Here is a 15,432-nt window from a genome sequence, read left to right as displayed (position 1 = left end):
TTTCAATTTCATTTGTATAGAAATTACTGTAAGTATCACAATTACAAATTATTATAACAATAATGAAATGTGATACCATTTTGTACTACTTTTTTCCCCTTCAGTGAAGATTCTGTCCACTTGTGCTGCTTTGCAAACAATGTTGCTTTCATGATATGATGCCTACCTCTGTATGTAATATAGTGTGGCTCAGGCTTGAGCTCTGTATTTCATTCCTCACATTACCTTTTGCTTTGCACCATGTGACAGACAGCCAAATTCCACCTTGTTTAAATACTAGTGGAGATTTATGTTTTTTTTTTTTTTTTGGGACATTTGCATTACATTCTAAGATAGTCATTTATCATGTGCTGGATTCATATTGCCTGTCATAAGATGGCCTATGTCTTTTCTTATTTCAGGGCATTCCAAGCTTATGACTAACAGTGACCAATTCATTGTAGTATATAGGCACCTTTCTTCTATTTTTATTATTTATTTTTTACTTTTATATTTTCCTTTTATATGGACATTTTTATTGCTACAGTAGTTGTTAAGAAAAAGAAGACTACAAAAGAAAAATGCATGTGGGCACTGGGCTTATACATTGTTTTAATATACTTATGATTATGAACAACTAATAAGCTGACTGATTCATGTTAGTAAGCATGCTCCTGTTTTTCTATCCATTTTCTACTTATCTTTTCATTGAGTATCTAGATGTTCTTTCTTTGATACTGTTGTTAAGGAGAAATATAGAGAATTAAATCTGTGCATTACCTCATAGTTTATTATAATTCACTGGTTTTTCATAAGAATCTGACACACTGTGGTATACAGTGCCTGATCTATGTATGGGTCTAAGCCCCCAACTTTTTATCTTTTCATATTTTTACCCAGAGAGCCTTTCAAGCCAGCTGTTATTAAAGAGGAAGGTAGAAGACTATCTGTAGCTTACATTGTGTCTATTAAAGCATATGAAGTAAAATAAAAATTGTCATTAAACATAATCACATTGAATTATTACTGTCAATTATTTTTTTCAAACATCCCTTCATTGCTGCCACTAATAAGAAGGAAGATGGTACATGGGTTTGTCTTATATTTTGCTACAGAATACTGTGTAAAACAGAACTGTTACAAAAATGTTATTATATTTTATTATTAATACAAAATATGTGTCAAAGAGTGTTTTGTATTTATACCATATGTAACTATGCCATTTTTAAATTTTTTTTGAGTCATCAGTCTTCTGACTGGTTTGAAGTGTAAGTGGCCACCATGAATTCCTCTAATGTGCCAACTCCATCAGTTCATCTCAGAGCAGTACTGACACCACATGCTCTCAATTTTTGTTGCATACATTCCAATCTCTGTCTCCTTCTACAGTTTTTACCCTCTACAGATCCCTCTAGCACCATGGAAGTTATTCCTGATGTATTAATACATGTCCTATCATCCATCCCTTTTCCATATGTTCCTTTCTTTGCCAATTCTGAGGAGAACCTCCTTGTTTCTTACCTTACCAGTCCACCTAATTTTCAACATTTTTCTGGAGCACCACATATCATATGCTTTGATTCTCTTCTGTTCTGATTTTCCTATAATACAATGCTGTGCTCCAAACATACATTCTCAGAAACTTCTTCCTCCCCTATGTTTGATACTAGTAGACTTCATTTGGCCAGGAATGGCCTCTTTGCCTGTGCTAGTCTGCTTTTTATGACCTCCTTGCTTCATCCACCACAGGCCACTTTCCTTCCAACATAGCAGAATTCCTTAATTTTGTCTACTTGATGATTATAAATTTTGATGTTACATTTCTCACTATTCTCATTTCTGCTACACCTTTTATTTTCACCTTTCTTTGATTTACTCTAAATTCACATTCTGTCTCTTTAGACTTTTCATTCCATTTGCCAGATCATGTAACTCTTCTTCACCTTCACTGAGGAGAGCAATGTCACCATTGAATCTTATCATTGATATTATTTCACCTTGAATTCTAATCCTACTCTTGAACTTTTCTCTTATTTCCATCAGCATCATTGCCTTACACCCTTTTTAATGAAAACACTTTGTTCTTGGTCTTCCTGTCTTATTGTTCCCTCTTGGTTCTTGTGTGTATTGTATACTACTCATCTCTTCCTACAGATTTATCCTCTTCTTTTCAGAATTGTGAAAATGTTGTGCCATTTTACACTGCCAAATGCTTTTTCTGGGTAGACAAATCCTGCGGTCATGTCTTGATTTTTCTTCATTCTTGCTTCTATTATGAAGCAAAATGTCAGGACTGTCTCTTTGGCGCCTTTATCCTTCCTAAAACCAAACTGGTCATCCTTTGACAGCTCTTTGTTGTTTTCTATTCTTCTCTGTATTGTCCTTTTCAGCAGTTTGGATGACAGAGCTATTACGCTGATTGTACACTATTTTTGAAAATTATCTGCCCTTGGTATCCATGGAAAAGAATGGATGGCACTTTTCTGAAAATCTGATAGTCTGTAGTCAGGCTCATGGATTCTATACACCAACTTAAATAATTGTTTGGACGGCAATACCCCTACGGATTTTAGAAATTTCTTGAATGTTACCTATCCCTTCTGTCTTATTTAATCTCAAGTTTTCCAAAGTTTTTTTTTAAATTCTGACTAATAATGGATCTCCCATCTGTTCCATACTGACTAAAATTTCTTCTTCTATTGTGTCATCAGATGACTCCTGTCTCTCACAGAAAGATTCATTGTACTCTTTTCACCTATCTGCTCTCTCCTCTGCATTTAATAGTGGAATTCCCATTGCACTCTTAATGTTGCTGCCATCATTTTTAAATTCATTAAAGGTTGTTTTGACTTTTCTATATGCTGAGACAGTCCTTCTGATGATCATTTCTCTTTTTATTTCTTCGCAATTTTCCTGCAGTTATTTCACCTTCGCTTGCCTGCACTTCTTATTTATTTCATTCCTGAGTGATTTATATTGCTGCATTCCTATCTTTTGCTGAATATGTTTGTTCTTCCTTCTTTAATGAATCAATTGAAGTATTTAATTTGTTACCAAAGGTTTCTTTGCAGTTTCCTTCCTAGTACCTATGTTTATCTTTTGAAAATCTGTGATTGCTCTTTTTAGAGATGTCCACACCTCCTCAACTGGACTGTACAATGTGGTATTCCTTACCACAGCATCAACATCTTTAGCAAACTTCAAACACGTTATCATTCCTCAATACTTTAGTATTCCACTTCCTTGCACATTAGTTCTTCCAAATGATTCTCTTTAACTTCAGTCTACACTTCATCAATACTAAATTGTGATCTGAGTCTATATCTGCTCCTGAGTAGCCTTAAAATCCAGTATCCGATGTTGGAATCTCTGTCTGACCACGATGTAATCCAACCGAAATCTTCCCATGCCTCTGGACCTTTCCCAAGTATATCCCCTGCTCTTGTGGTTTCTGAACAGTGTGTTTGCTGTTATTAACTGAAATTTACTGTAGAACTCAATTAGTCTTTCTCCTCCCCATACTTATACCACGTCCATATTCTCCTGCAACTCTCTTCTGTTGTATTTCGTTACGGGCATTGCTATCAATGATTATTAGATTTTCATCTCCCTTTACATACCTAATTACCTTTTCAGTGTTATCATGTATTTTCTCTCTCTCTCCATATTCTGCTTGCAATATTGTTATGTACACCTGAACTATTGTTGTTGGTATTGGTTTGCTGTAGAATCTGATAAGAGCAATCCTCTTTGCCCTATCTTCCTATTCATAATGAATAGTACTCTCATTATACCATTTCTGCTGCTATTTATATTATCCTAAGTTCATCCGACCAGGAATCTGTACCTTCTTTCCATTTCACTTCATTGACCTCCACTATATCTAGACCTTACCTTTGTATTTCCCTTTTCATATTTTCTAGCTTCCCTGCCACATTTAAACTTCTCACATTCTCTGACTCATAGAATATCAGCTTGATATTGAAATCAGGGACTAATTTGGAATCTTTTGCCAATGGAGAGACCATCAGGACACTTTTTCAATTACAGGCCACATGCTCTGCAGATGAACCTGATGTGCCTTTAATGTAGTGGTTTCCATTGCCTTCTGTATCCTCATGTCATTGATCATTGCTAATTCTCCCATACCTTTTAGGGGCAGTTTTTCAAACAAATGGCAAGAGAGTACCTTGAATCTTTGTCCACTTCTCCATTCTCTTTGACAATGCCATTGGCAGAACAAGGATGACTTCTTATGCCAGAGTCTTCAGTTGCCATTGCTGATGATTTTTGTTCAAAATTTAAGTAGTGGTTAGGTTCAGACGCATGATCCAGGACATTTTGATTACTACTACCCCTAGACCATGGAGTCACTGCCATATCCTTGTTATGTTGTAATTTGTATCTGCGCCAACCAGGTAATTGTTTGTATATGTGAGAGTGGGATGTGAAAATAAAATAACTTTGGAATATAAAATCATGTTCTCTAACTTCTCATCACATCATGTCATGTCATCACATCATGTTATGACTTGTCCAATTTCATAATGTATGTATTGTGCCTCACCATGCATGTCTTGCACAAAAATGACCAAGAGAATAAATAAATAAATAAATAAATAAATAAATAAATAAATATCAACAATAATATGATCCTGGATTTTCCACTGTTTAAATAAATATTATTGCAACAACTAGTAATTACAATAGTATCAGTTATTTCTATGCTATGAGAAATTTAAATATGATCTCCCTATCAACCTTGCACATAGAATAAACAAAAAGTAACCCTTCTTTCCTTACCTACCATTCATACATCCACTATGCCAATTTCATGGCTGAAAAAATCATTATAATATTATCTGAGTGATATATAGAGCATTTGTTGCTAATTAAGTTTCTAATCTAGTCCAGTAGCCTCTTATACTTCTAAATTGAATGTAACATCCTGTTGTTTGGGAAATACATTGGATACATTGGTGTCATGTTTTTAATTTTATTCAAGGTAAAAAATAGGTAAAGCTGTCATCAAACCAAAAGGTATTGGGGTAAAATGTTTTATTACATGATGATCTCCTTTACTATATGCTTATCATTTTAATTACGTTTAATTTTATTGCAAGCTGAGCCAACCCACTATACTTTAACAATGTTGACTAGCCAAATATTCACAATGTAACACAACTACATCTGCTTGATGGGTTGCATTATGCAAGTCCTCTTTTTAAGTTATTTTTATTAAACAATCAATGGTGGCATATATTACAGTCTCGCTTGAAAATGACTACTTCACCACAACTGTGCAATAGTGTTAATGCCAAATAAGTAATAAGTAATACCATCATGAGGCCCAGAGGAAAATTTGACACTGACTGGCCACTGTGTCACCCTCTGCTATATGGGGACTTTTGGATGGATATGGAGAGGCATGGGTTCAGCACATGGCTCTCCCAGCGATTGTCAGCTGTCCAGATCTTCAGAATGTTACCTGTCAATCAAGTAGCCCCTCAGTTGGCCTGACATCAACCCTGTTATGGTCTTTCCACCAAGGAAAAATCCCTGGCAGTACCATAAATTGGATATGAGTCCTCCACATGGCAGTCTGTCACACAGACTCAGCTACAAAACAACCATAAAATAAAGACATTTTAATCCAACCAATGACAGATAATGTGGCAGATAGTTATCGTTCAAACAATAAAAAGCTTAAAATTTTTGGAAATATACATGGACGTACATCCTGTGAAGAGGGACAGGAAAGCCAGCGCTTTACACTGGTGCACTGAAGAGATTAAGTGGTACAGTGTGTCAAAAGATGTCCATTTGCATAAGAGGAGAACACGAGACTTATAAGAAGCTCCTCAATCAAAAAGGACAGTGCAGATGTCACAAAGATTCATCTATTTTTCTGAAGTAAATGTTTCTATATAAATGTCTTGTCTGTTGTGCACTTTTCTAGATTCCTGCTATTGTAAAGTTCAAACTTTTAACATTCACAGGCATATTTGATGAACTGTCACCCTTCTCAGTCTTAGAGATTCTTTTGCTGAGTGGGTATCATTTGCAAACATTTTCAGTTTTTGAATAGGACAAGTTGTAGGAGACCATCCACTAATTTCCTTTTTCCTTTTGGGTGTTTCTATGTTCTTCTGTATTGATGTGTTCATCACACATGAGGAACAACAAAACATGTTATGAATTCTTATGTTTTTAGTTAAATTTTGTGAATTACATGAGACACAGCAGCAGCACTATATGACTGATTATATTCTTACTTGAGTTCTGACACTATATGTAGTTGTTTTCCTAGGTGGCATCCATGACTGAAATTGCTACTACTTACTATATGTGTGTTATGGACCAATTTCTCTCTGTTACCTATACTGAGCCGAATTTGTGTATTTTGTTAAAAATGGTTGAACAAAAGAAAGTCACGTAAATACAATGTAATATTTGACTTTTCTGTACCAGCATGAGAAAAAAAAATGGTTCAAATGGCTCTGAGCACTATGTGACTCAACTGCTGTGGTCATTAGTCCCCTAGAACTTAGAACTACTTAAACCTAACTAACCTAAGGACATCACATACATCCATGCCCGAGGCAGGATTCGAACAAGCATGAGAAAAAATATAATATCTGTCTCTTACTTGTCACTGCTATTAGTAGCAGTGAGCTATGCTTTGTGTCTCATTAAGAATGTAGTAGTGAACTATATTGTGAAAACTGAGTGAAGCTTCAGTAATTGAGTTAGATATTGAGCTTTTGTGCATAATTAGTAAAGTTGTGACTGTGGCCAATAATATTAATTAATCAAGATGCTGAGAGCTGTAATAATAGTTACTGTTTAACGAAGTGATGAGTTTTAATGATTGTAAATTATTTATGTTTTTTGGTTGAGAAATATTCTTAACAAGGCAGAGAGTGAAATTTAATGCAGTGGTTACTAGTACTATACCATCTGTGAGATTAGTGTCCCATCATTGATAGGATCATAAAGGTTAGAAACTGATCTGGCAAACATAGTGCTGTGTCCTCATAAGACATGGGATACAGCCTACATAGATGAGTGTTGAACTGTCGGCAACTAGGGCAGCACTGAATTAAGGCTAGTACCCATAGAGGGGGGCCACATGGCAGGGATTATTTTGTGCTTCCACCATTTTTGTTTTGTTTTTCTGAGTCATCACTCTTCCGACTGGTTTGACACACCACACCACGAATTCCTCTCCTGTGCCAACTCTTCATCTCAGAGTAGCACTTGCGACCTACATCTTCAATTATTTGCTGGATGTATTCCAGTCTCTGTCTTCCTCTACAGTTTTTACTCTCTACAGCTCCCTCTAGTACCATGGAGGTTATTACCTGATGTCTTACCAGATGTTCTATCATCCTGTCCCTTCTCCTTGTCAGTGTTTTTCACATATTCTTTTCCTCTGCAATTCTGTACAAAACCTCCTCATTCCCTACCTTATCCGTCCACCTAATTTTCAACTTTTGTCTGTTGCACCACATCTCAAATGCTTCAATTCTCTTCTGTCCCATTCTTCCCACAGTCCATGTTTCATTGCTGGGCTCCAAACATACATTCTCAGAAATTTCTTCCTCAAATTAAGACTTCTCATTATTTTTGTCTTTCTTTGATTTACTCAGTCTGCATTCTATACTCATTAGACTGTTTATTCCATTTAGCTGAGTGTGTAATTATTCTTCACTTTCACTGAGGATAGCAATGTCATCAGTGTGTCATGTCATTGATATCCTTTCGCATTGAATTTTAATTCCACTCCTGAACCTTTCTTTTATTACCATCATTGCTTCTTTGATGTATAAACTGAACAGTAGGGGTGATAGACTACATCCTTGTCATACACGCTTCTTAAACTGAGCACTTCATTCTCAGTCTTCTGCTCTTATTGTTCCCTTTTGCCTCTTGTACATGTTGTATTTTAGCCATCTCTCCCTGTAAGTTACACCTCTTCTCCTCTGAATTTCAAACATTTTTCACCATTTAACATTGTCAAATGCTTTTTCCAGGTCAACAAAGCCTATGAACATGTTTTGATTATCTTTAGTCTTTCTTCCATTATCAACTGCAACATCAGAATTGTCTCTCTTGTGCCTTTACCTTTCATAATGCCTAGCTGATTGTCATCTAACACATTCACAAATTTCTTTTCCATTCTTCTGTATATTATTCTTGTTGGCAACTTGGATGAATGAGCTACAAGCTGATTGTGTGAATATTCTTGCACTTTTCATCTCTTGTTGTGGATGATATCTTTCTGAAAGTCAGAGTCATACATTATAAATACCAATGTGAATAGTCATTTTGTTGCCACTTCTCCCAATGATTTTATAAATTCTGATGGACTGTTATCCATCCCTCCTGCTCTATTTAATCTTAAGTCATCCAAAGCTCTTTTAAATTCTGATTATAATACTGGAGTCCACATCTCTTCTCAATCTACTCCCGTTTCTTCTTCTATCACACCAGTCAAATCTTCCCCCTCATAGAGGTCTTCAATGTACAATTTCTACCTATCCACTCTTTCCTTTGCATTTAACAGTGGAATTCCCATTGCAATCTTAATGTTACCATCTCTGCTTTTAATTTCATCAAGGGTTGTTTTGACTTTTCTATATGCTAAGTCAGTCTTTCCAAAAGTCATTTCTTTTTCAGTTTCTTCACATTCCTCATACAGCAAAAAAAGGTTCAAATGGCTCTGAGCACTATGGGACTTAACATCTATGGCCATCAGTCCCCTAGAATTTAGAACTACTTAAACCTAACTAACCTAAGGACATCACACAACACCCACAACACCCAGTCATCACGAGGCAGAGAAAATCCCTGACCCCGCCGGGAATTGAACCCAGGACCCCGGGCGTGGGAAGCGAGAACGCTACCGCACCACCACGAGCTGCGGACCCTCATGCAGCAATTTCATCTTAGCTTCCCTACACTTTGTATTTATTTCATTCCTCAGTGACTTGTATTTCTGCATTCCTGAATTTCCCTGAACATTTTTGTACTTCCTTTTCTTCATCAATCAACTGAAGTGTTTCTTCTGTTACCACATGGTTTCTTTGTGGTTACCATCATTGAACCTATGTTTTTTTTCTTTCCATCTTCTCTGAGTGCCCTTTTTACAGATGTCCACTCCTCTTCCACTGTTTTTCACACAAATGATTCCCATGTGGGCATCCATCTGCCAAATACGAATACAAGTGGGTGCACAGCTTCTGTCAAGATAGTATCAGTGACAATATCCAAAATATTGAGAGTACCACAAGATTGTATCAGGACTGTGTATATAACCGCTGCCAAGAAGAGTCAGGCTGGACATTTTATAAGTGATTGTAGTTATTGTTCACTGGATTCAGGACTAGACTGGAGTTAAAGACAGTTCAGTGCAAGTGAGCTTTAAACTGTTGTGCATCTACATCTACGTCTACATGACTACTCTGCAATTCACATTTAAATGCTTGGCAGACAGCTCATCGAACCAAAACCATACTATCTCTCTACTATTCCACTCCCGAACAGTGCGCGGGAAAAATGAACACCTAAACCTTTCTGTTCGAGCTCTGATTTCTCTTATTTTATTTTGATGATCATTCCTACCTATGTAGATTGGGCTCAACAAAATATTTTTGGATTCGGAAGAGAAAGTTGGTGACTGAAATTTCGTAAAAAGGTCGCCGCGACGAAAAACGTCTTTGCTGTAATGACTTCCATCCCAACTCGTGTATCATATCTGCCACACTCTCTCCCCTATTACGTGATAATACAAAACGAGCTGCCCTTTTTTGCACCCTTTCGATGTCCTCCGTCAATCCCACCTGGTAAGGATCCCACACCGAGCAGCAATATTCTAACAGAGGGTGAACGAGTGTAGTGTAAGCTGTCTCTTTAGTGGACTTGTTGCATCTTCTAAGTGTCCTGCCAATGAAACGCAACCTTTGGCTCGCCTTCCCCACAATATTATCTATGTGGTCCTTCCAACTGAAGTTGTTCGTAATTTTAACACCCAGGTACTTACTTGAATTGACAGCCTTGAGAATTGTACTATTTATCGAGTAATCGAATTCCAACGGATTTCTTTTGGAACTCATGTGGATCACCTCACACTTTTCATTATTTAGCGTCAACTGCCACCTGCCACACCATACAGCAATCTTTTCTAACTCGCTTTGCAACTGATACTGGTCTTCGGATGACCTTACTAGATGGTAAATTACAGCATCATCTGCGAACAAGCTAAGAGAACTGCTCAGATTGTCACCCATGTCATTTATATAGATCAGGAACAGCAGAGGTCCCAGGACGCTTCCCTGAGGAACACCTGATATCACTTCAGTTTTACTCGATGATTTGCCGTCTATTACTATGAACTGCGACCTTCCTGACAGGAAATCACGAATCCAGTCGCAGAACTGAGACGATACCCCATAGGTCCGCAGCTTCATATTAAAGTTAACCAGTGTAGTATTTCTTTTAATAAATTATTGTAAATTGCTGCTAATCTGTGTTGCATTATATCATCACTTAGCTGTTGCCTAACTCTATTTGACCCTGTGATGAGGCTGTAGAGTTGCTGCATCCAAGCAAGCAGCCTCATAAAAGCAACTGCTTTCAGTGGTAAGGGTTTCTCTTCCTGCTACCTTAATATGTTTGTTACCAAGTGTATTTGGCGAGCACAACATAAAAACCAGGCAATGAGGGAAAGCAGGAATAAAAACCTGATGATGGGCAACAAAAGAACATATAAAAACCTAGTGATGAGGACAGAGAAATATTTGGCTAAAAAAAAAAAAAAAAAAAAAAAAAAAAAAAAAAATGAAACTTATCTCACAACACAATAGATGTGGCATTTTGTATACTGTTGAGAATTTTATTTTTCATAAATGGCTCAATCAAACTTATTGAAACCTAGGCTGATGCTGCTTCAACAATTCCCTACAACACTAGAACTTTTGGTGGCACAGCTATCAAAATTAGTAGCAGAGCAGCAGAAAGACCTTCAACAAAATTTCTAGATGCTTTTGACCAGAGGATGGAATTATGACCTAACTATGTATACAGATTGGAGCAATATTTCATGTTGCACAAATTATCATGTGATGTTGGGAGCAAAGCTTTTCTTCTTGCTAAAGCTGGCATGGAAATTTTTCAGTTAATTCAAAAGCTTTGTCCAGAAGTATATCTGGATACACTTTCATATACAGAAGTTAAGAACAAAACAATGGAAAATCCAGGACAGAATAATGAATGACAATATTATGGAAAGGATGTTGCTACTCATCATATGGCAGAGATGATGAGTCACAGACAGGTACAACAAAAAGACGGTCACATAAATTTGCTTTTGGCCAAGAAGGCCTATCTGAATTAGACAACCAGAGACTGTGGTCATGTCCGTGTGTGTGTGTGTGTGTGTGTGTGTGTGTGTGTGTGTGTGTGTGTAGTTTAATTCTGATTAAGGCCAGTTTGGCTGAAAGCTAACTTGTTTGACAGTCTTTTCGTTGTGCCTATCTGTGACTCAGTATCTCCACTATAAGTGAGTAGCAACATCCTCAAAATTAAAGGTAAGCTGGAATCTTATTCTGAAGCTCAAGTGGACATAGCAGTGGCCAGGCATAAATTTTCCAAGCTTTCTAGAACATGAAATCACGGTTACAAAGAGTGGATAGTGTTATGCTGATTCTCTCAATTGTGACATGCTCATTCTGCACTCACCTAGTAACAAGTTAAAGAAAGACCTCCTTAGTTTGACTAAATCTTCATTGTCTTTAACCTGGATGCAACAACAGATACTCATCTCAGCTGATGCACACCAGTTTGAGGACACTACTGTATTCACAACGTGTCAACGACAGCCTGCACAATAAGGCCATGAGCACAGCCAAGTGAAACAGTCACGGAGTGCACAAGGGCAACAGCCATTTGCAAATAGATTCCCCCCAAGTGAAATTAAAATCATGTGCACACTGTAATATTAACAACAAGCATGAAGACTGTTTCTTGAGAACTGCACAATGCACATATGTCATACTGCAAAAAGAAAGATCATAAATCTGAAGTCTGCAACACAAAGCAAATTATACAACATAATAAAGCACTAGTGGTTCATGGTGTGGGTTCCTGTAGTCATGTCCTAGTTCATGAACCACAGGCAATGTATGAGTGGCCAAATAAGTGGTCCCGACAGTCGGGATACCAGTTACTTTGGAATAAGGCTGGGCATCTCGGACAAATTCTGAGTCATGGTCACCTTTGTGCTCATATGGCAAAGACTACCAAATCCACCGGTTAGTCCCTCAGCCGTTAGGGGTAAAACCCAATGGGACTCAGGGCAAGTAAGGCTAGCAACCTGCTTCCCTGGTACTTTAAATATGATGCTGGCAACAATCACAGCAAAATGCCTCGGACCTTTGGAGGTGACGGAGTCCCACCTCTAACTGACAAACCAGGGACTCCTAAGATTCGACTTGGCAAACAAATGGTAATGAGATGGGGAGCTTTTAATATCAATGGGGGCTACTCTGGGAAGAAGTTAGAGCTGGCAGAGGCTGCAAGTAAAATGGGACTGGACTTTTAGCTGTTAGTGACATTCGGGTAAGGGGTGAGAAAGAAGAGGAAGTGGGAGAATACAAGGTCTACCTATCAGGAGTCAAAGGAGGAATAGCACAATGGGGTGTAGGGCTTTACATCAGGAAAGAAATGGAACCCAGCATAGTTGCAATAAGGTATGTAAACGAACGACTGATGTGGATAGATTTGACAGTGTCTAGCAATAAAATTAGGATTGTGTCAGTATATTTGCATTGTGAAGGGACAGATCAAGATAAGACAGATAGTTTTTATGAGGCACTCAGTGATGTAGTTGTTAGAGTAAAGTACAAGGACAGTGTTCTGGTCACAGGTGATTTTAACGCCAGGATTGGAAATCGAACAGAAGGGTACGAAAAGGCTATGGGTAAATTTGGAGAGGATATGGAGGCCAACAGGAACAGGAAACAACTCTTGGATTTCTGTGCCAGTATGGGTTTAGTAATCACAAACTCCTTTTTTAAACATAAGAACATTCACCGGTATACTTGGGAAGGCAGGGTAACCAGATCTGTCATTGACTATATAATAACAGATCAAGAATTCAGGGAGGCTGTGTGGGACACACGTGTATTCAGGGGATTCTTTGATGACACTGATCATTATTTAATCTGCAGTGAAATTGGGATTGTGAGGCCGAAAGTGCAGGAGGTCAGGTCCATATGTAGGAGGATAAGAGTGGAGAAACTTCAGGATAAGGAAATCAGGCACAAGTACATAACAGCGATCTCAGAAAGGTACCAGTTAGTTGAACATAGTCAATTACAGTCATTGGAAAAGGAATGGACAAGGTACAAGGACACAGTACTAGAAGTGGCTAAAGAATGTCTTGGAACAGTAGTGTGTAAAAGTAGGATGAAGCAAACAGCTTGGTGGAATGACACAGTCAAGGCAGCCTGTAAAAGGAAAAAGAAGGCGTATCAAAAATGGCTACATAATAGAACTCAGGTAGACAGAGAAAGTGCTGTTGAAGAAAGAAACAAAGCCAAACAGATAATTGCAGCATCCAAGAAGAAATCCTGGGAAGACTTTGGAAACAGGTTGGAGACTATGGGTCAAGCTGCTGGAAAACCATTCTGGAGTGTAATTAGCAGTCTTCGAAAGGGAGGTAAGAAGGAAATGACAACTATTTTGGACAGGTCAGGAAAACTGATGGTGAATCCTGTGGATGCCTTGGGCAGATGGAGGGAATATTTTGAAGAGTTGCTCAATGTAGGTGAAAATACGCACAGTAATGTTTCAGATTTCAAGGTAGAATGGGATAGGAATGATGACGATGGAAATAACATCACATTTGAGGAAGTGGAGAAAATGGTCAATAGATAGCAGTGCAATAAAGCTGCTGGGGTGGATGAAATTAAGTCGGAACTCATCAAATACAGTGGAATGTCAGGTCTTAAATGGCTACACAGGATAATTGAAATGGCCTGGGAGTCGAGACAGGTTCCATCAGACTGGACAAAAGCAGTAATCACACCAATTTTTAAACATGGAAACATAAAAGATTGTAACAACTACAGAGGTATCTCTTTAATCAGCGTTGTGGGTAAAATCTTCTCAGGTATTGTTGAAAGGAGAGTGCGAGTATTAGTTGAGAACCAATTGAATGAAAATCAGTGTGGGTTTAGGCCTCTTAGAGGTTGTCAGGACCAGATCTTTAGCTTATGGCAAATAATGGAGAAGTGTTATGAGTGGAACAGGGAATTGTATCTATGATTTATAGATCTAAAAAAGGCATATGACCGGGTTCCTAGGAGGAAATTATTATCTATTCTAGGAGATTATGGAATAGGAGGCAATCTTTTGCAAGCAATTAAAGGTCTTTACATGGATAGTCAGGCAGCAGTTAGAGTTGAGGGTAAATTGAGTTCATGGTTCAGAGTAGTTTCAGGGGTAAGACAAGGCTCCAACCTGTCTCACTGTTGTTCATATTATTTATGGATCATGTGTTGAAAACAATAGACTGGCGGGGTGAGATTAAGATATGTGAACACAAAATAAGCAGCCTTGCATATGCGGATGACTTAGTTGTGATGGCAGATTCGATTGAAAGTTTGCCAAGTAATATTTCAGAGCTAGATCAGAAATGTAAGGACTATGGTATGAAGATTAGCATCTCCAAAACGAAAGTAGTGTCAGTGGGAAAGAAATATTAACGGGTTGAGTGCCAAATAGGATAAAACAAAGTTAGAACAGGTGGACGGTTTCAAGTACTTATGATGCATATTCTCTCAGGATGGCAACATAGTGAAAGAACTGGAAGCGAGGTGTAGCAAAGCTAATGCAGTCAGCTCTGCTACGATCTACTCTCTTCTGCATGAAGGAAGTCAGTACCAAGACTAAGTTATCTGTGCACCGTTCAATCTTTCGACCAACTTTGTTGTATGGGAGCGAAAGCTGGGTGGATTCAGGTTACCTTATCAACAAGGTTGAGATTTCTCTACATCTACATCTACATCCATACTTCGCAAGCCACCTGACCGTGTGTGGCGGAGGGTACCCTGAGTACCTCTATCGGTTCTCCCTTCTATTCCAGTCTCGTATTGTTCGTGGAAAGAAGGATTGTCGGTATGCTTCTGTGTTGGCTCTAATCTCTCTGATTTTATCCTCATGGTCTCTTCACGGGATATAGGTAGGAGGGAGCAATATACTGCTTGACTCTTCGGTGAAGGTATGTTCTCGAAACTTTAACAAAAGCCCATACCGAGCTACTGAGCGTCTCTCCTGCAGAGTCTTCCACTGGAGTTGATCTATCATCTCCGTAATTCTTTCGCGATTACTAAATGATCCTGTAATGAAGCGCGCTGCTCTCCGTTGGATCTTCTCTATCTCATCTAT

At 38.1% G+C, this 15,432-nt stretch overlaps 1 protein-coding gene across 5 annotated transcripts in view; it reads right to left on the bottom strand.

Annotated features, from left to right (window-relative positions):
• Window positions 1–15,432, bottom strand: part of LOC126297459 (acidic mammalian chitinase-like) — a 200,147-nt gene that overhangs the window by 56,942 nt on the left and 127,773 nt on the right. The gene's annotated exons all lie outside the window — the stretch shown is intronic.

Source organism: Schistocerca gregaria, chromosome X (genome assembly GCF_023897955.1).
Source record: "Schistocerca gregaria isolate iqSchGreg1 chromosome X, iqSchGreg1.2, whole genome shotgun sequence".
NCBI classification, from domain to species: Eukaryota; Metazoa; Arthropoda; class Insecta; order Orthoptera; family Acrididae; genus Schistocerca; species Schistocerca gregaria.
Note: the sequence above shows the minus strand (reverse complement) of the source record. Positions and strands in the feature narration are given on the sequence as shown.